Raw genomic sequence first — 21,763 nt, forward strand, 5'->3', positions numbered from 1 at the left:
CGTTTTCTTGAGATTCAGCTCATGGACAGATGTGGGGACTTTTTCCTCTAGAACTTGCTAGTATAATTTAAAATTCATTGTTCCATTAATGATGGCAGCTGTTGTGGCCCAGATGCATTGGAATTGGCCCAAACCATGATACTACCACCACCATGTGGCACAGATGGTATGGGGTTTTAAGGCAGTAATCTAGTGTTTTCTTTCTCCAGACATAATGATTCTCATATAAATCAGAAAGCTCTACTTTGGTCCGATCCGTCCAGAAAACATTATGCCAGTAGCCATCTGGCCGTCCAGGTGAGCTTTATCAAACTGCAGTTGGGCAGCAATGTTCTTTTTAGAGTGCAGTGGCTTTCTCCTCGCAATTTTGCTATGCACACTGTAACGCTGGTGGGTGTGGACCCACTGCGCCATGGGCCGGGCTTACCCTGGAGGGGCGTGACTAAGTGTCAACCGGGTCGGGTCTTCACTAGTACCTCAAATGGTGAGGATAGGATAGGCTGGGCTGCCAGTAGACACCAGGTACCACTCCAGGGCGGATCTCGGGAGTGCAGCAGCTGACCAGAGGATCAGAGGCTAAGGTGCAAGGTACAGGAGGGCGAGACAGAAGCGTAGTCAGATGGTCCAAGGTCGTGGCAGGTAGCACGGGTTCACAGTACACAAGGGGATGGAGATGAAGAAGTCAAACGGAGAGTAAAAAGGCTGACTCGATAACAGAAGACAGAATACGAAGTCACGTAAAAAAAAACAAGGTGCTAGCAGGTTAGGAACCAACGTCCAGGCAGACAGTGGTGGCAGGAGCTGCCTAAGATAGACCATGCAGGCACAGGACAGGCTGGAGAACCTAATCTCTGCAGGACACAGCAGGGTTAAATTTCTGCAGAGACCGGTCACGCCTCCCTAAAACCAACTGGAAACCACATGCAGATGCAGCAATGCTGCCAAAGGCAAAGCGAAACGACCTGACATGAGGAGAAGCCTCACGATTAACACAGTGAGTTGCATGCGAGTTACTGCTGTGACACACACCATTGCTGTTGATTGTCCTCTGATGGTGAACTCATGAACATTAACATTAGCTAATGTGTGAGGGGCCTTTAGTGGCTTAGAGGTTACCTTGAGTTCCTTTGAGACCTCGGAGATTATTATATGCCTTACTCTTTGTTGTTCTTGATTTGCCTCAATTTGTACACAATTTGTCTTACTGTGGATTGGTGGAGTCCGAACTCTTTAGTGATAGTTCTGTAACTTACTAACTTATCGAGCCTGAAGAGCATCAACATCTCTTCTTCTGATGTCCTCAGAAATCTTCTTTGTTCATGCCATGAAACATTTCCACAAACATGTTTTGTGAAGATGAGACGTTGATAGATCCATGCTCTTTAAATAAAACAAGTCGCCCACTCATACCTTATCATCCCACTGATTGAAACCGCTAGACTATAATTTCATCTTTAAATTGTCTGCTAATCCTAAAAGTTCACTTATTTTTGCCACTCATGGACATGTGATACTGGATCATTTTCCTTATTTCAAAAATTACAAAATGTAATATTTTTGACTCATTTGTTTTATTTAGTTTTTTTTATCTACTTTTTGAACTTATGTGAAAATGTCATATAGTTGTAGGTCAAATTTATGCAGAAATATGGAAAAAATCTGATTGTTCACAAACATTTCAGCTGCACTGTAACTCGAGGAACTGTAGAAATGTCTGTTGTGATATTTATTACTGCATCTCCCCATACAAAGGATTACATGGTGGTGAAGAAGACTTCTAGCAAGCGCTGTCAGGCCCCTGTGTCTGAAGAATGGGGAGGAACCCTGAGCCCAATCCCAGGGCCTCCAACGCATCCCTGGATACAGGAGGACATCAACGACCAAAAGATCCTAGAACTGACCTACAAGATGATTGAGCTGCTGACTGGAGAGGTGACACTGCTGGGAATTGGGACATTATACAGAACGACACTGGAGGATTCTGGGTGATGACAGTATCATTGTATGTGTCAGGTTCCTATAAGGTGTCAGGATGTTACAGTCTATTTCTCCATGGAGGAGTGGGAGTATCTAGAAGAACACAAGGATCGGTACAAGGACGTGATGATGGAGGTTCCCCAGCCCCGCACATCACCAGGTAATAGACAGGACTAAATATGCAGATCCGTTAAAGGGAGTTGGCTGCTTTAATAAAATCTTGAAAAGGTGACCACCCACTAAAAAATTAAAATAAACTTTCAGAAGGATATAAAATAAGTAAATTTCACCTTACTAAACCTCCACAGTTTGTTACATGGTTATTTAACTCTGACCATCAAACACAAAAACAGGAGTGGTGATGTGTTTCTTGGTCACCACTGCAGCCAACGGTGAGACGTTTCTGCATCCTCCATTGTAACACACAGCACCTGCGCTTGTGTCCTGGATGCTGAATGACGTCTCTGGTCCCTGCTCTTCCATATCAATGATGGAAGCGGCGTGCGGTCAAAAGAGACGGCTGTCGTATGAAGGAACAAAATCAGAGCAGAACTTCTGATAAAGCATAGTAGTACATTTGTTACAATCATTGAATTTCTTAAAGAGTTTCCCAAAGTGTCTGACCCCTAAATGACTTATATAAAGAATGAATAGATTTCCTTATGTGTTTCTTACAGTAAGAACCAGTAAGAGGACGACGCCAGAGAGACATCCCAGACCGCAGGACTGTTCACAGGATCATCAGGTAGGTGTAGAGAAGGTTGTAGGAATCTGATGTAGGAGGCTGTGCAGGTCATGTGTTCTGCCAATCTCCATTATTATATGATTTATACATGGCGGAGAAGGCAACTGTCATGGGTGTGTCAGATGTAACAGACAGTCGCTCTGGATCTGGTTGCAGAAGGTCACTGCGTTTGGCATTGCAGACGCCTTCTTAATCCTTCTAACTTTTGGACCCAGCGGCAACCTCCCTCCTGCTCTGATTGACACACTCTGGTCTGGGTGTTTATAAACTCTGTCTGCTTCAGGGAGTCACCGGTGATATTCTCATTTTCCCTTGTGAAGGCTTGGAGCAATAGCAGTTGGCTAGCTTCCTCTCTGGTGCCCTTAGAGGACGTTTGATGTTATCTCTCTGGTGTCTGCTCAAGCTAAGTTTTCCCCCTTTGTTTGTCTCCCTTTTCACTGGTGTGTCAGAAGTGACAGACAGTCGCCCTGCAGCTGGTTGCAGGAGATCTCTACATTTGGCATTACAGACATCTTCTTAGAGGCTGTCTCTAGGACCCAGCGGCTACTTCCCTGTGGCTAATTAACTCCCTGGCGATATTCATTACTACCTGTAAAGGCTTTAGCAAGAGCAGTACTTTGTCCTCTCTGGAGCTTGAGGACGAGTGCGCATTTGTCTGGAGTCGTCTAAAGCTAAGCTATTTACCCCTGTTTGTCCTTCCTTGTTGTCTATAGTGTTTAGTGGAGATCGAATAGTGCTCATCTCCTCCCTTTCCTAGCCTGAGCCAAACGCCAGGGAAAGACAGGGAGAGGTACGCGTGCGGTGATTGGTCAAGAACCAATACAGGGATGTTAGGGGAGACAGGGTGACGCTAGATCAACCTAGGAGGTCTCCACTCCCCCCCCCCTTTCCCTAGAGTCTGGGCTACCTTTCCCTCTTCCCTTTGTGTTGCACTTAGTCTTTTCCACACCTTGCATGACACCCTTGTTGTCTTTAGTTTATAGTGGGGACTGACCAGTGCTCACTCCCCCCTTCCTCCCTATCTAGGGCCTAGCTCAAGGGATATACAGGGATTAGGTTTCCTGTTCGACGATTGGTGCGGAACCTATATAGGGACAGTAGGACCGGTAGGTTGATATTAGATCTGCCTAGGGTTCTCCACTCCCATATTCCCTAGCATTTGGGCTACCCTCCCCTCATCCCTTCGTATTGCACTTAGTCTTTCCCACACAGTGAGTGAAATTATCACCGGCCGTGCATATATATAAAAAAAAAATTTAAAAAACTGACACGTGTTTTTTTTGTGTGTGTGTGTTTTTTTTTTTCGGGTGTGTTTTTTTTTCTCTGTGTTCATGGATCCCATTGTTGAGCTGTCAGAGCAGCTGCAAAGGCTGTCTCTAGAGGTGACTGACCTCCACTATGAGGTTCAGCAGCCGCAACAGCGGCTGCTGGTCCCTAATGTTGGAGTCTCTGCAGGTAGGCCGGTCTACCTTGAACCCAAAGTTGCCCTCCCGGACAGGTTTTCAGGCAGAAGGGACAAGTTTTTTGTGTTCAAGGAAGCTTGCAAACTGTATTTTAAACTTCATCATTACTCCTCCACGGAGATGAGGAGCAACAAGTGGGAATTGTGATCTCACTGCTGCAAGGAGATCCTCAATCCTGGGCTTTCTCTTTGCTGCGGGGTTTGGTTTGTCTCCAGTCTGTGGAGGGATTTATGATGACCCTGACTGAATCTCCTTGGCTGAGTCCAGGTTGCGTCGCCTTCATCAGGGAAATCAGTCAGTGGAGACGTATAGCTCCGAATTCCAAAGATGGGCAACTGATACAAAATGGAATGACCCAGCTTTTATAAGCCAATTTTGTCAATGCCTTACTGAAAAGTTGAAAGATGCTTTGGCAGTATATGAAACCCCAGAGTCCTTGGAGGCTGCCAATGTCGTTGGCTATACATGTTGAAAGACGTCTTCGAGATAGGTGGGTGAGACCACCTTCTCCGGAGCCTTCTTTTCGAGATAATGCTTCTTTGTAGGGGGGGAAGGCGGTTTGGCGGTGAACCAGTACGGGGGGGAGGTGGAAGAACCCATGCAGTTAGGGGGTGCCTCTGCATCGTACATTTCCCCAAAGATTCGCAAAAAAAAAGGGTGTGTGTTTTTTTGTGGAAAAGAGGGAAATTTTATTGGGGCCTGTCCTTCGATTCCTAAGCAAAGGGAAACTCAATTAACTCTTGGTAGTCTGGAGTTGGATAAGCAAGGAGTGCATTTATCGCCAACCTGCAGTTCCCGGTTTGTCCTGACAGCAGAGGTGGTGCTAGAGAGCAAAACAGAGAACATTTCTGTTTGTTGACAGTGGAGCTGGAGTCAGCATGGTTGATGCTGAGTTTGTGAGACTTCATGGTCTTGCTTGCTGTACTTTAGCTAACCCCATTCCCATCTTCGCCATCAACTCAGCGCCACTTGCACAGAAATTTCTGACTCAGATTGTACATGGTGTAAAACTGAGGGTGGGGTCGGTTCATTGTGAGATAATACCTTGCTATGTCCTGGACAATCTTCCCACCCGAATTGTTTTGTGTCTACCCTGGTTGGTGAAACATAATCCATTGGTGGATTGGCAATCCAGGGAGATCATTGAGTGGGGAGATTATTGCCATGAGAACTGTTTAAATATTTCCCTTTCTACAGTCTCTACAGAGACCTTACGTGCATTTGTGGTTTTGAGGACGTTTTTTCTGAGAGGGAATGTCAGGATTTGCCTCCTCATCGTGCATATGACTGTCCTATTAACCTGACCCCCAGAGCTAAACTAACAAAGGCCAGACTGTATAATCTTTCTGCCCGTGAGAAACAAGTCATGAAGGATTTAATTGCGGAAAGTCTGGAGAAGGGACATATAATCCCCTAATCTTCGCCCATGGCGGCAAGGTTCTTCATCGTGAAGAAAAAAGATGGTCTACGTCCCTGTTTAAATTTCCAGGAATTAAATCAAATTACCATCCGGGATTCATACCGTCTTCCTCTGATTCCAGATTTGTTCAGCCAGGTTGTGGGAGCTAAGGTATTCTCCAAGATGGATTTAAGGGGAGCCTACAGGCTGGTTAGAATCAGAGAGGGGGTGAATGGAAGACAGCGTTCAATACCCCGGAAGGACATTTCAAGAGTCTGGTTATGCCTTTCGGTTTGACCAATGCAACTGCGGTGTTCCAGAATTTCATTAATGATATTTTCCATCATTTTGTGGGGAGGTTTGTGGTGGTCTATCTGGATGATATTTTGGTTTACTCATCTGATTTTGAGACACATCCGGAGCATGTTAAACAGGTGCTTCAGATATTAAGGGATAACAAACTATATCCCAAACTAAAAAAAGTGTGTTTTTGCCGTCCAGGAGGTGCAGTTTTTGGGGTACCTGTTGTCATCTTTGGGTTTTCGGATGGATCCAGAGAAGATGCGTACTGTCCTTGATTGGGATCGTCCCTAGATCCTGAAGGCTCTACAACGTTTTCTGGGCTTTACTAATTTTTACCGGAAATTCATCCAAAATTATTCAGTAATTGTGAAACCCCTCACTGACATGACAAGGAAGGGGTCTGATTTTTCCAAACGGTCGGATGCTGCCCCGCCTTTTTCCTCCCTAAAGAGCTGTTTTGCCACTGCATCTATACTCAGTTAACCCGATGTTTCCCAATCATTTATTGTGGAAGTTGATGTGTCGGAGGTGGGGTTTGGGCTGTGTTTTCTCAAGGTCCGTCCCCTGGTAAATGGCGTCCATGCACTTTCTTTTCTAAGAAATTATCTTCGGCTGAGAGAAATTGTGACGTGGGTAATAGCGAGCTTTTGGCGATTAAATTGGCATTCGAAGAATGGTGACATTGGTTGGAGGGGGCTATCCATCCTATTACTGTTATCACTGACCATAAGAACCTGTCATATCTTCAATCGGCTAAACTTCTCAATGCTAGGCAAGCTAGATGGTCCCTGTTTTTTACTCGGTTCAATTTTGTTGTCACTTTCCGTCCAAGAGTCAAAAATGTTAAGGCTGATGCTTTGTCCCGGAGCTTCCCTGGTGGTGGTGACCATGAGAACCCTGCCCCGATATTACAGAAGGGAGTAGTCATTTCGGTATTGTACCCTGAACTGGAGGGTGAGGTGTTGGAGAGTCAGGGGGACGCCCCTACCTCCTGCCCTTCAGGAAGGTTATTTGTACCATCTAACCTGCGCCGCAAATTATTTAAGGAACATCATAACTCTGTGCTTGCTGGTCATCCAGGTGGTAAGGCAACTGCGGACCTCCTTTCTCATCATTTTTGGTAGCCGGGGTTGCTCCGGGATGTGTTTGAACACGTATCTTGTAGCATTTGCTTGTGTTCTAAAGTATCCCATACCCATCTGTCTGATACTCTTCTTCCGCTACCTATTCCTAGCAGGCCATGGACACACTTGTCTATGGATTTTATTACTGACCTACCGGTATCTGCAGGCAAAACTGTGGTTTTGGTGGTTGTAGATAGGTTCAGTAAAATGGTTCACTTCGTCGCAATACCGGCATTTCTGAATGGCAAGAATCTTGCTTAGGTGTTTATAAGGCTATGTGCCCACGATGCAGAAATGAAGCAGAAAATTTCTGCAGCATTTCTGCATCTCCCTGGCAGAAAAAACGCATGCAGATTGTGCATGCGTTTTTCCTGCAGAATACATGCGGAATACATGCGGATTCACATGCGTATCCACATGGGTTAACGCATGTGTTTCCGCATGCGGACTGACAAGCACTTTCCAGACGATAGCATCACTTGGAAAGTGCTTGACAACTAGGTCACACTGTATAAATCCATGCAAAAGGCATGGATTTATACAGTGTGACCGTAAAAATAAAAAAAATAAAGCTATACTTACCCCCGATGCCCCGACGTGTGCTGCAGCGCTCGTCCTGGCTTCTTCCGGGTTGCCGGCACATCGCGAGACAGCCTGACGTCATCTCAGGTCCTGGAAGGAGAAGCGCTGCCAGCAAGCAGAGAGAAGCCGCCGGACAGGTGAATATAAACTTTATTTTTTATTTTATTCTTTTTTTTCACAGGTACAATGGTACCCAGGTCTGGATGAGAGTCTCCTCTCCTCCAGACCTGGGTACCATCCGCACATTGAGACGCATGTTATCCGCTTGTACAAATGTACAGACGCGGATATTATGCGTCTCAATGCAAGTCAATGGCGGCGCAAAATTAATGAACATGCTGCGGATTTATGAGCGCTGCAGAAACGCTGCGGAAAAATCCGCAGCATGTGCATTGACATTGCGGAATGCCATTGGGGACCATGGTGTGCGGAAACGCATGAAAAACGCATCGTGTGCACGCAGCCTAAATGAGATTGTGAAGCTTCACAGGGTTCCCTCCGATGTGATGGCAGATTGGGGGACCCAGTTTGTTTCCAAGTTCTGGAAAACGTTCTGTTCTACACTGGAGGTGCAGCTGTTCTTTTCCTCTGCCTTCCATCCTCAGTTGAATGAACAGACCAAGCGCATTAATCAGAATTTGGAGACTTACCTCAGGTGTTTTGTCTCCAAAAACCAGGAGGATTGGGCATCCTACTTACCGCTGGCAGAATTTGCTATTAAAAATCATTGCCAAGAATCTACCTGCAGGTCACCGTTCTTTAGTGCATATGGTTACCATCCACAGTTTGGTACTTTTAGTGGGGGAAGGGCTTCGGGAGTTCCTGAGTAGGAACGTTTTGCTTCGTCGCTCTCCTCGGTGTGGCGAGGGGTTCTGAGTAATTTGAAGATCATGGGAGACAGGTACAAATGTATGGCTAACCGAAAATGCTTGCCAGGTCCGGACCAGAGTGTGAATGACTTTGTGTGGTTGTCTACCAGGAATATCAAGTTGAAGGTTCCTTCTTGGAAGCTGGGACCTAGGTTTATTGGTCCCTATAAAATAACCGTCAGAAACCCAGTTTTGTCTTGAGCTACTTCAGGCCCTTAAGGTCCACAATGCCTTTCACAGGTCTCTGCTCAAGAAATATGTGGAACCTCTTGAGTCCTCACCCTTACCGCCGCCCCCAATAATGGTTGATGGTAATCTGGAGTTTCAGATTTAGAGGATTGTAGTTTCTCGTCTCCAACGTCATTCCCTACAATACTTGGTGCACTGGAAGGGTTATGGTCCAGAGGAAAGGATGTGGGTTTCAGCATGAGAGGTGAATGCCCCCAGGCATGTTCTTTCATTCCACACCTCTTATCCTGAGAAACCAGATCCTGAGTGTCCGGAGGCCACTCGTAGAAGAGGGAATACTGTCACGGGTGTGTCAGATGTAAGACAGTTGCTCTGGATCTGGTTGCAGAAGGTCACTGCGTTTGGCATTGCAGATGCCTTCTGAATCCTTCTGACTTTTGGAACCAGCGGCAACCTCCCTCCTGCTCTGATTGACCTATCCTGGTCTGGGTGTTTATAAACTCTCAGTCTGCTGCAAGGAGTCGCCGGTGATATTCTCATTTTTCCTTGTGAAGGCTTGGAGCAATAGCAGTTGGCTAGCTTCCTCTCTGGTGCCCTTGGAGGACGTTTGGTGTTATCTCTCTGGCGTCCGCCAGAGAGATGCAGGCGTTCAAGCTAAGTTTTCCCCCCTTTGTTTGTCTCCCTTGTTGTCTTTAGTTTATAGTGGGGACTGACCAGTGCTCACCCCCCTTCCTCCCTATCTAGGGCCTAGCTCTAGGGATTAGGTTTCCTATTTGACGATTGGTGCGGAACCTATATAGGGATAGTAGGACAGGTAGTGTGATATTAGATCTGGCTAGGGGTCTCCACTCCCCTTTCCCTAGTGTTTGGGCTACCCTCCCCTCTTTCCTTCGTGTTGCACTTAGTCTTTCCCACACTGCATGACAGCAGTTGACCACAGACATTACATGACTAGATCTCTCCACACTTTTCTGGCTATGGAAAAGGTTGGGAAAAGAAACGAACAGGTTGAATTTACATGGAAAATGTGATTTTTGGTCGTTCTGCTAATGAAAGGTTTATTCCCTATCTATGGGATAAGAAATAACTAGATCAGTGGGAGTCTGACCACTGGGATCTCCATTGATCCTTAGATTGGGGATCTATATCCCGAGAATGTGGCTCTACAGCCCCATCCTGAAAGAGTGAAGATGCGCATGCTCAACATCAGCTCATCCATGCATTGTCAATGGGACTGGGAAGTACAGGGCTTGGCTATTTATGTCACTCCCATAGACAGTGAACGGGGCAGATACCGAACATGCGCATCTTTGCTCTTTTCAGGAAGGGGCTGCAAAGCTGCATTCACGTGATCTCTGGATGTCCCAGCAGTTGGGCCCCCCGCCAGTCCCCAATGGATAGGGGATAACTTGTTTATTTTTTTTGTGGGGGAGGGGGAGGAATAACCCTTTAATGATCTTTTCTGGTCGTCTATTCATTCCATGTGAGGTCTCTAAGTATCTGGTCACTTTTAGAATATTTGTTTTACAGCTTTTGAATCCGGGTGAAGATCTGAACCATCGGAGTATTACAGACATAATGGTAAAAGAAGAAAAATATGTGAGCGGCGATGAGCAGTGTAAGAAGGAGATTCCTACAGATGACCGCTCGGGTGAGTTGTAGCCAATAAATTATTATTATTATTATTATTATTATTTATTATTATAGCGCAGATATATTATATGCAGATTACAGTCACATATACAACTTCACTGAAGGCAACAATTTTATGTTCAATTTTCTAAAGTGGATCTCTCACCAGATTTCATAACGTAAACTACATACATTATTAAATAGATCTCTTACACCTGGAGAGGCTGGGGTACTTATATTTGAAACTAATATCGGAATGGCTGTAAAATTCACATATTAAATTGAGCATTTTGAGCTCCAGCTGGACTCTTATTATGTTCATTTGACATCCTTTCTGGCTTGGAATTTCACAGTAAGTACACCAGCCTCACCAGGTCACTTAGATTTATTTGCCTGTATTGTGAAATCTGGTGACAAATCCAATTTACTGTCGATAGAGACGTGTGAAATCTTTTTTTTTTTTTGCGCTTCAAAATGATGTTTTTATTGAAAACATTTTGGGGTAGATACAATGTTTTTATCACTTTATTGCATATTCTTAGTGTTGCAGCAACCCCCAAAAAATGAAATTCTGGTGTATTTTTTATTTTTTTATTACGGCATTACAGATCAGGTTAATCTTAATATTTTGATAGATTGGACTTTTACGTATGTGGCGATACCAAACATGTTTATTTTTTTATTTCTTTATTTTTAATGGGTGAGAATTCAAAAAAAGGTTCCCATATTTATATTTTTCTTCATCACTTTTACTCTATTATTGAATCGGCGATTGTCTGATCGCTTATACTATATATTTTAATACTGCAGTATTGCAGTATATAGTGAAAAATACCTTCTCCTATGATGCGCACCCACAAACTGGGCTTCACTGGAAGTCCAAGATGGTGGCAACGGGGGGACCTTCTGCAGGACCCCCAACTGCCATAACAACCCATCAGTTCCCTAGTAATAAAAAAAGGCAATCAACCCATTGGTTCACCGCGATAGTCAGGAGCTGTCTGAAGCCGGTGACCACGCAGAGATTGACAATATCATTTCAGTGGTTAATGTACAGCGAACATAGCGTGCTCTGGCTACTTTAATTACTGTGTGTAATTTCTTCTTAGTATAACTACAGCTGTTCTTTGAAGGCCTCAGAGGCTTGTGTGAGAACATTAGTGATCAAACATCATCAGGAAAACCAAGGAGCTCATCAGACAGGTCAGGGATAAAGTTGTGGAAAAGAGTAAAGCAGGGTTGGCTTATATAAATAAAATATCTCACAGCGCACTGTTCAATCCTTAATCCAAAGATGGAAGGGTTTCCCTTATATGTCACAAATAGTTGCTACTTAAGGCACTGCATGAAAAAAGTATTGAACCACAGCAACTTAGTTTTTCTAAATAGACAAATAGCTGTGCAACCTGAATTCTCAGCCCTAGTTATTTCAATTAAATTGCATATTGCTTTCATTCTGTATTTTGCAATATCCTCAGTAACCCTTTATTTAACCCTTCCCACCACAGCCCATTTTAATTTTTGTTATTTTGTGCTTTCCTCTTCTTTCAGTCTTTCAGAAGTCATAACTTTTTTATATTTCTGGGGACGAAGCTGTATGAGGGCTTGTTTTTTTGTGGGACAAGTTATAATTTAGAGGGATCAAAATGTGGAGAATTAGCAAAAAAATCCCACAATTCCATTTAAAATAACCTTGACTTTTAGTACAATTACAGCGACACCAAACCTGTATAGTTTGTATTTTATCTTAGTGATGACAGAAAAATTCTGAAATTTGTAAAATAAAAAAATTGTTTGTGTCTCCGTTTTCTGACTTTTTTTTTTTCATTTTGATTTTTCTGTTGATTTGAGCTGTGCGAGGGCTTGTTTTTCTTGTGTTAGTAAAATAGCAATGCACTTTTAAAATTGTATTATTCATAAATAATCACATTTGATTCAATTTTTGACAGATGACTTTAACAGGAACTCTGAGGGACATCTGATGTCAGATTTTAAGGCAGAAAATCCTGATATCTCACAAGCTACTCATGAAGTACGTGCCACTATCCCAGATATCCCCTCTTCTTCTGATTCAACACAGACTGAAAATCAAAGTAAAATTCACAGAAGGGGTATTAAATATTCAGCAGCTCTCGACGGAGATAACACATTTTCATGTTCAGAATGTGAAAAATGTTTTAACAAGAAATCATCTCTTCTTATACATCAGAGAACACACACAGGGGAGAAGCCGTATTCCTGTTCCAAATGTGAAAAATGTTTTAGAAATAGATCACATCTTGTTGTACATCTAAGAAAACACACAGGGGAGAAGCCGTATTCATGTTCAGAATGTGGGAAATGTTTTAGCAAAAAATCTGTTCTTGTTATACATCAGAGAATTCACACAGGGGAGAAGCCGTATTCATGTTCGGAATGTGGGAAATATTTCAATCAGAGATCACATCTTATTAGTCATCAGAGAATTCACACAGGGGAGAAGCCGTATTCATGCCCAGAATGCGGGAAATGTTTTACAACTCAAACATATCTTCTTAGACATCAGAAAAGTCACACAGGGGAGAGGCCATATTCATGTTCAGAATGTGGGAAATGTTTTAAGTTTAAATCTGATCTTGTTAGACATCAAAAAAGTCACACAGGTGAGAAGCCATATTCATGTTCAGAATGTGGGAAATATTTCAATCAGAAATCACATCTTGTTAGTCATCAGAGAATTCATACAGGTGAGAGGCTTTATTTATGCCCAGAATGCGGGAAATATTTTACAACTCAATCATATCTTCTTAAACATCAGAGAAGTCACACAGGGGAGAAGCCATATCCATGTTCAGAATGTGGGAAATGTTTTACGTTTAAATCAGATCTTATTAGACATCAGAAAAGTCACACAGGTGAGAAGCCATATTCATGCTTAGAGTGTGGAAAGCGGTTTACAAATCAATCATATTATGTTGTACATGTGAGAAATCACACGCAGGAGAAAACATTATCATGTTCCGAATGTGGGAAACATTTTAACCAGAAATCACATTTTCATAGACACCAGAGAAGTCACACAGGGGAGAAGCCTTTTTCATGTTGATAATGAGGGAAAGATTTCAACAAGTAATCAGATTAATAATCAGAGAATTCATACAGAGGAGTGTTATGAATGTGGGAAATGTTTTATCTGCAAATAAGATCTTCTTGAACATCAAAGAATTGTATGAAATGTTTGCAATTACCAATATGCATATTTTAATGGAATAGAATTCAGATAATATATATTACGTTATTATAGTTATATTAAATAGTGTTTCCCCTAGTTTTAATACTTGTCTTTTAAGATCTTGTTATAATAAAGTTATATACTTTTATACTCTCATTCTGGCTACACACATTTTTTGTAGTTTTTTTTCAATTCATTGAGTTTTATAGCCCTTACAGGTATATTCTATAGTACGCTTGTTTTAGGTGTACTGTTATTTTTCTTTATATATTTCTGATACTTGTCTTGGTTATTTTACTCTTTCATTTCTTGCACTGGTCTTTGTAACTGCATCGTTTGTTTTTCCTTATTAGAGTGACGGCAGAATCCTGATAACACACCGATATATATTATGATAACACTTTCTGTCATTTTCTAGGGCATTTTCATTTTCATTTCCCTCTGATCCTGACATGAAAATTGTAGAGGTCTTTGAAGACTTCCTTTAGCAATTATTATTATTATTTTTAGACCGCCATTGATTCCATAGTGCAGTTCATGAGAAGGGGTTACATACAAAATATAAATATAGAATACAATGAACAAACTAACAATGACAGACCGTACAGACAGGAGAGGGTCCCTGCCTTTGGGGGTTTACAGCAGGGTTGTGGAGTCGGAACCCATTTTGGTGGAGTCGGTGTAAAATGGACCGATTCCGACTCCTAAAATATATAATAAATTAGGTACAATAGAATATTTTTTCATAAGAATTTGGGAAAGTTATGAAATGTCCTATAAATGTCTGTCCTATTCCTGATCTAAGGGTCTAGACTTTTAGCTGAGATGAATCTGTGCTACAGTAAATTTATCACTTAAACATGAGCCATGTATGAGGGAGTCGGAATCGTGGAGTTGGTGCCATGGAAATTGAGGAGTCGGAGGTTTGGCTTACCGACTCCACAGCCCTGGTTTACAGTCTACAGGATAATGGGGAATGAAACAATAGGTTGGGGGTTGCGGCAGCTCCTGTGGTGTTGAGGTGGCCGGGGGTCACTGCAGGCTGTAAGCTTTCTTGAAGAGATGGGTTTTCTAGTTCCATCTGAATGTTCCGAATGTGGCGGATAATTGGACGTGTTGAGGCACAGAATTCCAGAGGATGGGGGATACTCGGGAGAAGTCTTGGCAATCAGATCTGAGGGATATTCTACTCAGGGAACAGGAGACATACCTGTAAAAGAGACAGACTTTGATTTGGATGAGTGTGCTTTCCCAATGACCAATCCTCTTGTCTTCACAAAGATCCAGTATGTAGGCTCCATGATTATGCAGGATTTCCTGTTGCAGGGATCTCTGGTGCAAGGTGTTGCCTCTACTGAAGTTGAAAGGAGACTTAATATTTGATTATTCTTCTTAAAGATGCTGATTTTACTCTCCTGAAACTATATCTCTGAGACTAGTCTCCGTAGACAGTCTTGACTGTTGGAGGTTACAATGAATCTCATAAATTTTGTCCTTTTAATCAGACTGGAATTGTTCAGCTTCAGATTTATGGCCCATCCCACATCTTCTATGGCACTTATGACTAACTTCATGCAGTTGACATAGTATAAAATCAGGAATTTATTGCTCTGAGTAAGATTAGGTGCAGATGAACTTTTTCTCTCCATCCGAGAAAATCGGTCGCCGTTATGCTAATGCTAAGATCCACTTTTCCCGGAGGTGGAGAGTTACAAAAAAAAAGTTTCTCCATCTTCGCCATTATTTCAGTCTGTGAAAATCATACCGCATTTAGATGTCATCCAAGTGTGGTCCGATTTTTTTCATGGTCCCATTGACATGAGGTGAGTGACATCAGCTTCTCGAAGGCAACTTCTGCATGCTACGATTTTTTTTTTTCCTCGAGCCATTCAGTTTGACAAAAAAATTGGACATGGGAACGTCCTCATTGAATAACATGGGTGCAAGTTCTATCCGGATAGAACACATCCGATTCAAACGGTCATCTGCAGGAGCCCTATGGGAAACAAAATTATATTCTTGCAGATGCGGTACCTTTTAATAGCTAGCAAAAAATCTAATGAATGATGTTACAAAGAAATCTTTCCCAACTACGTATGTCTCTTTATCAGCCATGGTATAACAAAGTATTTGAAGTAATATATATGTATATATATACTGCGATGACCGAAAGTGTTCCAGAAAATTATGTTTTGCTATACGCATTTTTATTTCCTTTGTGTGTATTAGAACAACACAAAAAAAGAAAAACAAAAGGCAAATTGGACATAATGTCACACAAAACTCCAAAAATGAGCCGGACACCCTCAACGAAATATTCGGTTGCACACCCTTTGGAATAAATAACTGCAATCAATTGCTTCCTATAACCATCAGCTTCTTACTCCTCTCAGCTGGAATTTTGGACGACTCTTCTTACAATCTGCTCCAGGTCTCTCATATGTGAAGGCGCCTTCGCCCAACAGCAATTTTAAAATCTCTCCACAGATGATTCATTGGATTTAGATCTGGACTCATTGCTGCCCCTTCAGAACTCTCCAGCGCTTTGTTTCCATCCATTTCTGGGGGCTTCTTGAAGTATGTTTAGGGTCATTGTCCTGCTGGAAGACCCATGACCTAGGATGCAAACCCAGTTTCTAACAATGGGCACTACATTGCAATACAAAATCCTTTGGTAACCTTCAGATTTCATGATGTCTTCCACACAGTCAATATGTGCTTTACCAAAAAGCTCTATTTTGGTTTCATCTGTCCTCAAGACGATTTCCCAGAAGGATTTTGGCTTACTCACGGACAATTTGGCAAACTGCAGTCTAGCTTTTTTATGTCTCAATGTCAGCAGCGGGGTCCTGCTATAGAGTTTAATTTCACTCAAATGTCGACAGATAGTTCACACTGACACTGATGCACTCTGATCCTGCAAGACAGCTTGAGTTACTTAGGAACTTGATTGGGGCTGATTATCCACCATCCGGACTGTCCTGCGTTTCAACCTTTCATAAACTTTTCTCTGCAATCCATGACCAGGGAGATTAGCTACAGTGCCATGGGTTGTAAACTTCTTGATTATGTTGCATACCATGGACAAAGGAACATCAAGATCTCTGGAGATGGACTTGTAACCTTGAGATTGTTGATAATGTTCAACAATTTTGGTTCTCAAGTCCTCACACAGTTCTCTTCTCCTCTTTCTGTTCTCCATGCTTAGTGTGGCACACACAGTGCAAATATTGAGTCACCTTCTCCCAGTTTTATCTGGTTTCAGGTGTGATTTTCATATTGCCCACACCTGTTACTTCCCACAGATGTGTTTGAATGAGCATCACATGCTTGAAATAAAGTTGTTTACCCAGAATTTGGGAAAGGTGCCAACAATTTTGTCCAGCCCATCTTGGGGGTTTTGTGTGAAATTATGTCCAATTTGCCTTTTTTTTCCTCTGTTTTTCTGTGTTGTTCCAATACCCACAAAGGAAATAAACATGTGTATAACAAAACATGTGTAATTGCAATAATCTTCTGGAATAAATACTTCATTTTCTGAAACAATTTCAAGGGTTCTAACACTTTCGGCCATGATTGTATGTACATATATACATTTCTTCAAATATTTTTAACACGGCTGCGCTGCTGTACTGAAGAATCCTTAGGACCAAGATAAGTTGAACGGTTTTTATTAACAGTGTAAGTAAAACCAGTGTTATCGTCCAATTTGGTCAACTATCCTGGAGGAGATAATCCCCCAGCCAAGCGGCAGCAGCAGCTGATATCATCAGGTGTTAATAGGAGTTGTGCCTGCACACAACCTGCTCAGGTGAGCACTTTCCTTTTACTTTCCATTGCAGATAAAAGGGTATCACCAGATTGTCTTGTGTGCTTTTGTTCCCCTACAGTTTTTAAACAGCAAAATTGTCCAACCAATCCTGGATATTGCAATAGTAGTCCTTCCGGAAATAGATATGTATATACAGCAAAAAGAGTATAAACGCTAACTTTTAATGTAGTTAAAACCTAATACACAATAAATCAACAATATTAATAAAGTGCTCATAAAAAATGTCACAATCTCACCCAATTCACCTATGATAACCTGAAAGCGAAATCCTCAGCTCGGAGACAGATGGTCCTGGACAGGGAAAAAAGTGTACACATCTGACCACCCCTGTCGTGCCCTGTTTGTCTCCCACCCTTACAAGGGCGGTGCCCAAATGTTACCTATAAATTGTACCCCAAACAAAAACCACAAAGAACTCCCAATGCGTTTCTACCTCAATATCGAGGCCTCATGAGGGGAGTGTAATTTGTCACACAGTGCAGGACTCTGCCCGTCTCCTTGGAGGTGTTTTCTGCCACTGCAGCACCGTCCATTTCATTTTTTTCCTATATACCAGTTATATGCTGAACTTGTAGGTCCGCTGTAATGATAAGTACACTCCCCTGATGAGGCCTCAATATTGAGGCAGAAACACGTTGGGTCTCCAAGCATAGCGGGGTCCGGCTGGATCCAATGGCGCCACAACCACATTCCTATGACCCATCATAGGTTTTGGAGTTTCAGCTACCAGACTCAAGTGGTGGGAAACTAGGACCATCCTGGGGGCGGGAAAGGGAGTGACTGACAAAAGGGTTAATTGCTCGTGCGAAGCTGTGTCCCAGCGTTCTCTTCTAAAGGAGGTCACGACGTATCAAATTGGAAGAAACCAGAAACCACTTGGACCCCAAACCTCCCATGTGGCTGTGCAGCACCAAGGCCTAGCATCCAACTGGTAACTGACTTTTGTATCATCTGCTCGTACTTTTTGTACTACCACCTATATTTTCATATCTGACCATCATATATGTATATCCATTGTGTATATAGTGCTTGGCTAGTGGGCTGTAAGAGAGTCTTCTAGTCTAGACGCTCGATTTTTATTCTATTTTTGCTATTTTTTTTGTAGAAAAAGTGTAAGGATTTTTGGGCTAAGGTTTTTTTTACAATATATTTACAGTATAAGTATGCTTACAAATTTTTATATCATGAAAAGAGTATAAATATCTACTGTAGAAATGCAGTGAAGTGGGCAGGGAAAACAAAACGGTAGTGAATGGTGGCCACGATCCCGGCAATTGTACTTGTCTGAAACGGAAAAAAAGCAAAGAGATTCTTAATTACTGTGATTGTTGCTATCTCTGGTAGCAGAATTTTTTTAAAAAATGAAATAAAAAAAAAATTGCTTCATGCTGAAAATTGTCTATCGATTTTTGGCACAATTGGAGGCTTGTCAAAATTACAAAAAAAAGATTTCAACTTGATTCTGGTACATGAGATAGACACTTATATATGAAAACTCAATTGACGAATTGGTTCTGTAGATAAAGTGGCCACCGATTTGAAAAAAGTGGTTTCGAGAAAAACGTGTTAACATTTTTCATACTGATTACACAGAGACATGTTTACTTACGATCAATTAGTTATTCCAAGACCATACAGTGATCCTTCCTCATGCTCATAAAATTCCTGCAGAGCGCCTCTCTTTTCTGCAATGAGATGTGTCATCTCGAACGGATTCAGATGAACACCGCTCCGAGCGACTTAAATGAGTATGTGCATACATCTCCGCTAGCTGTCCAATGGTCATTCCCATCACCTCCATTACTTTAAGAATTGGCCTAAATCCCTAGTTAAAGATAATTATTTCCAAAAACGTAGCTATCTTCACAATCTTTACACCCGAATGAAGATGTTTCGGAGCAAAAGTCCAAATGAGTGAGTTGAGCAATTCATTGTTATTTGGAATTTCTGCTCCAACACAACGTTCCAGCAAATCATTCGATGACAGCTCTTCATCTATTGGTTTTATTACCTCAAGTACCTCCGCAGTAAGAGGTGGTTTATCGTGATGGAAGGTTGGCTTTACGCCACTTGCACCAGCTCTCTTTACCCAGTGGGTAGTTGTCTTGTTGTGGTTTATCATTGGTGGGATTTTTATGATGGTGTGTGCCTCATATTTCTTTTCTCATTTCCTCGATGGAGTCTTCATGTCTGCGAAGAGCCCAGCCATAATACTTGGTGAGTTCACCAATAACTTTCCCACTGGTACCTTTGTTATTTTTTTCACATTGCGAATTCTCATGCTCATCCTTCTTTTTATGTGGCTGACACATTCTTTTTTCACGACAGTAGCTTCCTTCATCTTCATACAGATTTGCATTTAAAATTTTGCGAAGTGTTTTGCTGTCTCTGTCTCCAATATACTTTTTGTAAAGAAATCCGTGCCTCTCCTGCGATCTCTAAAACATATCAGTGATAGCGTTGACCTCCATTTTACCCGCACTGCCTTAAATGTGTTGCAACATTTCCAGCATCTTCATTCTTTGGTTTTTCTTTGTCAACTGATTGCGTTAAAATGCTACTGTACACTGCAGATGCTGCTATGTATATTTTTTCAAGGCAAGCGTAATAAGTGTTTATAGCCATGCCATGGCAAATGTCCATCAAGTCACAAAATAATTTAGTCCTTTTTGTCCAACGTCTAAAAGTCGAAAAACAAAGACAATGCGACGGTCGATTTCAAATGCCTGGTCAATAATTGGCGAGGAATCGAGGTAAACATAGTTACATCAGCACCATTTGACGTTAATTTTTAATCCTACACCTCAATTTGGCATCTGAGAGAATTTTACATTCTTTTTGCAAGTTTCGCTTATTACGAGTGATGCAATTGTCGAAAAACACTGTGAAAAAATTCAGAATGCGGTAACCAAATTCTCTAGAAACGAGCAATTCAATATTTTTTGAAGTTCTTAGTTTTTTTTGTGGACGTGCTCGCATCTCTGAATCCTGTTCACTCGTGTGTTGGTTGCCTCGAAATATCCGTTTTTTTTTTTAGAACAATATGGACTCCCTTTATAATCTCTTGATCATTTTTTATCCATTTCCATTAATTTTTTAAACTTCTAAAATTCACGAATAACTTCGTTAGCGTCCACTCGCCTCGACATTCAACACAGATCACCTACAGCAACCAGCGTGCAGCCTTCAGCATTCAAGCTGCTGAGGTAAAGTGAAAGCTGAGCTCTGATTGGTTGCATGGGATAACTAGAGCAGTCTGACTGTGAGGCAGATTCCATAGCTGAGATGTGAGATCCTTCAGGACACAGTCTCTGCTGTATATACATTCACCTATTAGATCTCTGATCAGTGTGAGGTGATTACTAAGGGTCATAATACTCTGGACCATTTTTATAATGCTGCACAAAAATGACCATCTTTTGGGCAAGTTAATCCAAAAGATAAGAAAGCACACACGCACAAGTAAGGTGCCCCAGCGAGGTAGTCGTGGGAGAGCTGTAGCCCCTGCTCGCTCTGGCAACCTACAGACAATATGTGTCCTCCCTCTGATGTGTGGCAGTGTATGTGGTGCTCTCCACTTACTTCAGACCATCCGATCGCGGCTGTCTCCAGGCATTTCTCTTCAGGGACCAGGGCAGCAATAAATTCAGAGGACACGAGGTTCTTAACCATAACTTGGACTTTACTTGGGGAAGAGGAATACAGTGGTGGCCAAAAGTATTGGCACCCCTGCAATTCTGTCAGATAATACTCAGTTTCTTCCTGAAAATGATTGCAATCACAAATTCTTTGGTATTATTATCTTCATTTAATTTGTCTTCAATGAAAAAACACAAAAAGAATTGCCCTAAAGCCAAATTGGATATAATTCCACACCAAACCTAAAAAAGGGGGTGGACAAAAGTATTGGCGCTGTTTGAAAAATCATGTGATGCTTCTCTAATTCGTGTAATTAACAGCACCTGTAACTTACCTGTGGCACCTAACAGGTGTTGGCAATAACTAAATCACACTTGCAGCCAGTTAACATGGATTAAAGTTGACTCAACCTCTGTCCTGTGTCCTTGTGTGTACCACATTGAGCATGGAGAAAAGAAAGAAGACCAAAGAACTGTCTGAGGACTTGAGAAACCAAATTGTGAGGAAGCATGAGCAATCTCAAGGCTACAAGTCCATCTCCAAAGACCTGAATGTTCCTGTGTCTTCCGTGCGCAGTGTCATCAAGAAGTTTAAAGCCCATGGCACTGTGGCTAACCTCCCTAGAGGTGGACGGAAAAGAAAAATTGACGAGAGATTTCAACGCAAGATTGTGCGGATGGTGGAAAAAGAACCTCGACTAACATCCAAACAAGTTCAAGCTGCCCTGCAGTCTGAGGGTACAACAGTGTCAACCCGTACTATCCGTCGGCGTCTGAATGAAAAGGGACTGTATGGTAG

General features: G+C 42.1%; 1 pseudogene; it reads left to right on the top strand.

The window, feature by feature from the left end:
• Positions 1–21,763, top strand: part of LOC141271570 (uncharacterized) — a 175,014-nt pseudogene that overhangs the window by 15,431 nt on the left and 137,820 nt on the right.

The sequence above is a fragment of the Phyllobates terribilis genome, unplaced genomic scaffold (assembly GCF_046119375.1).
Source record: "Phyllobates terribilis strain yellow unplaced genomic scaffold, ASM4611937v1 Scaffold_5__5_contigs__length_657084704, whole genome shotgun sequence".
Lineage (NCBI taxonomy): Eukaryota > Metazoa > Chordata > Amphibia > Anura > Dendrobatidae > Phyllobates > Phyllobates terribilis.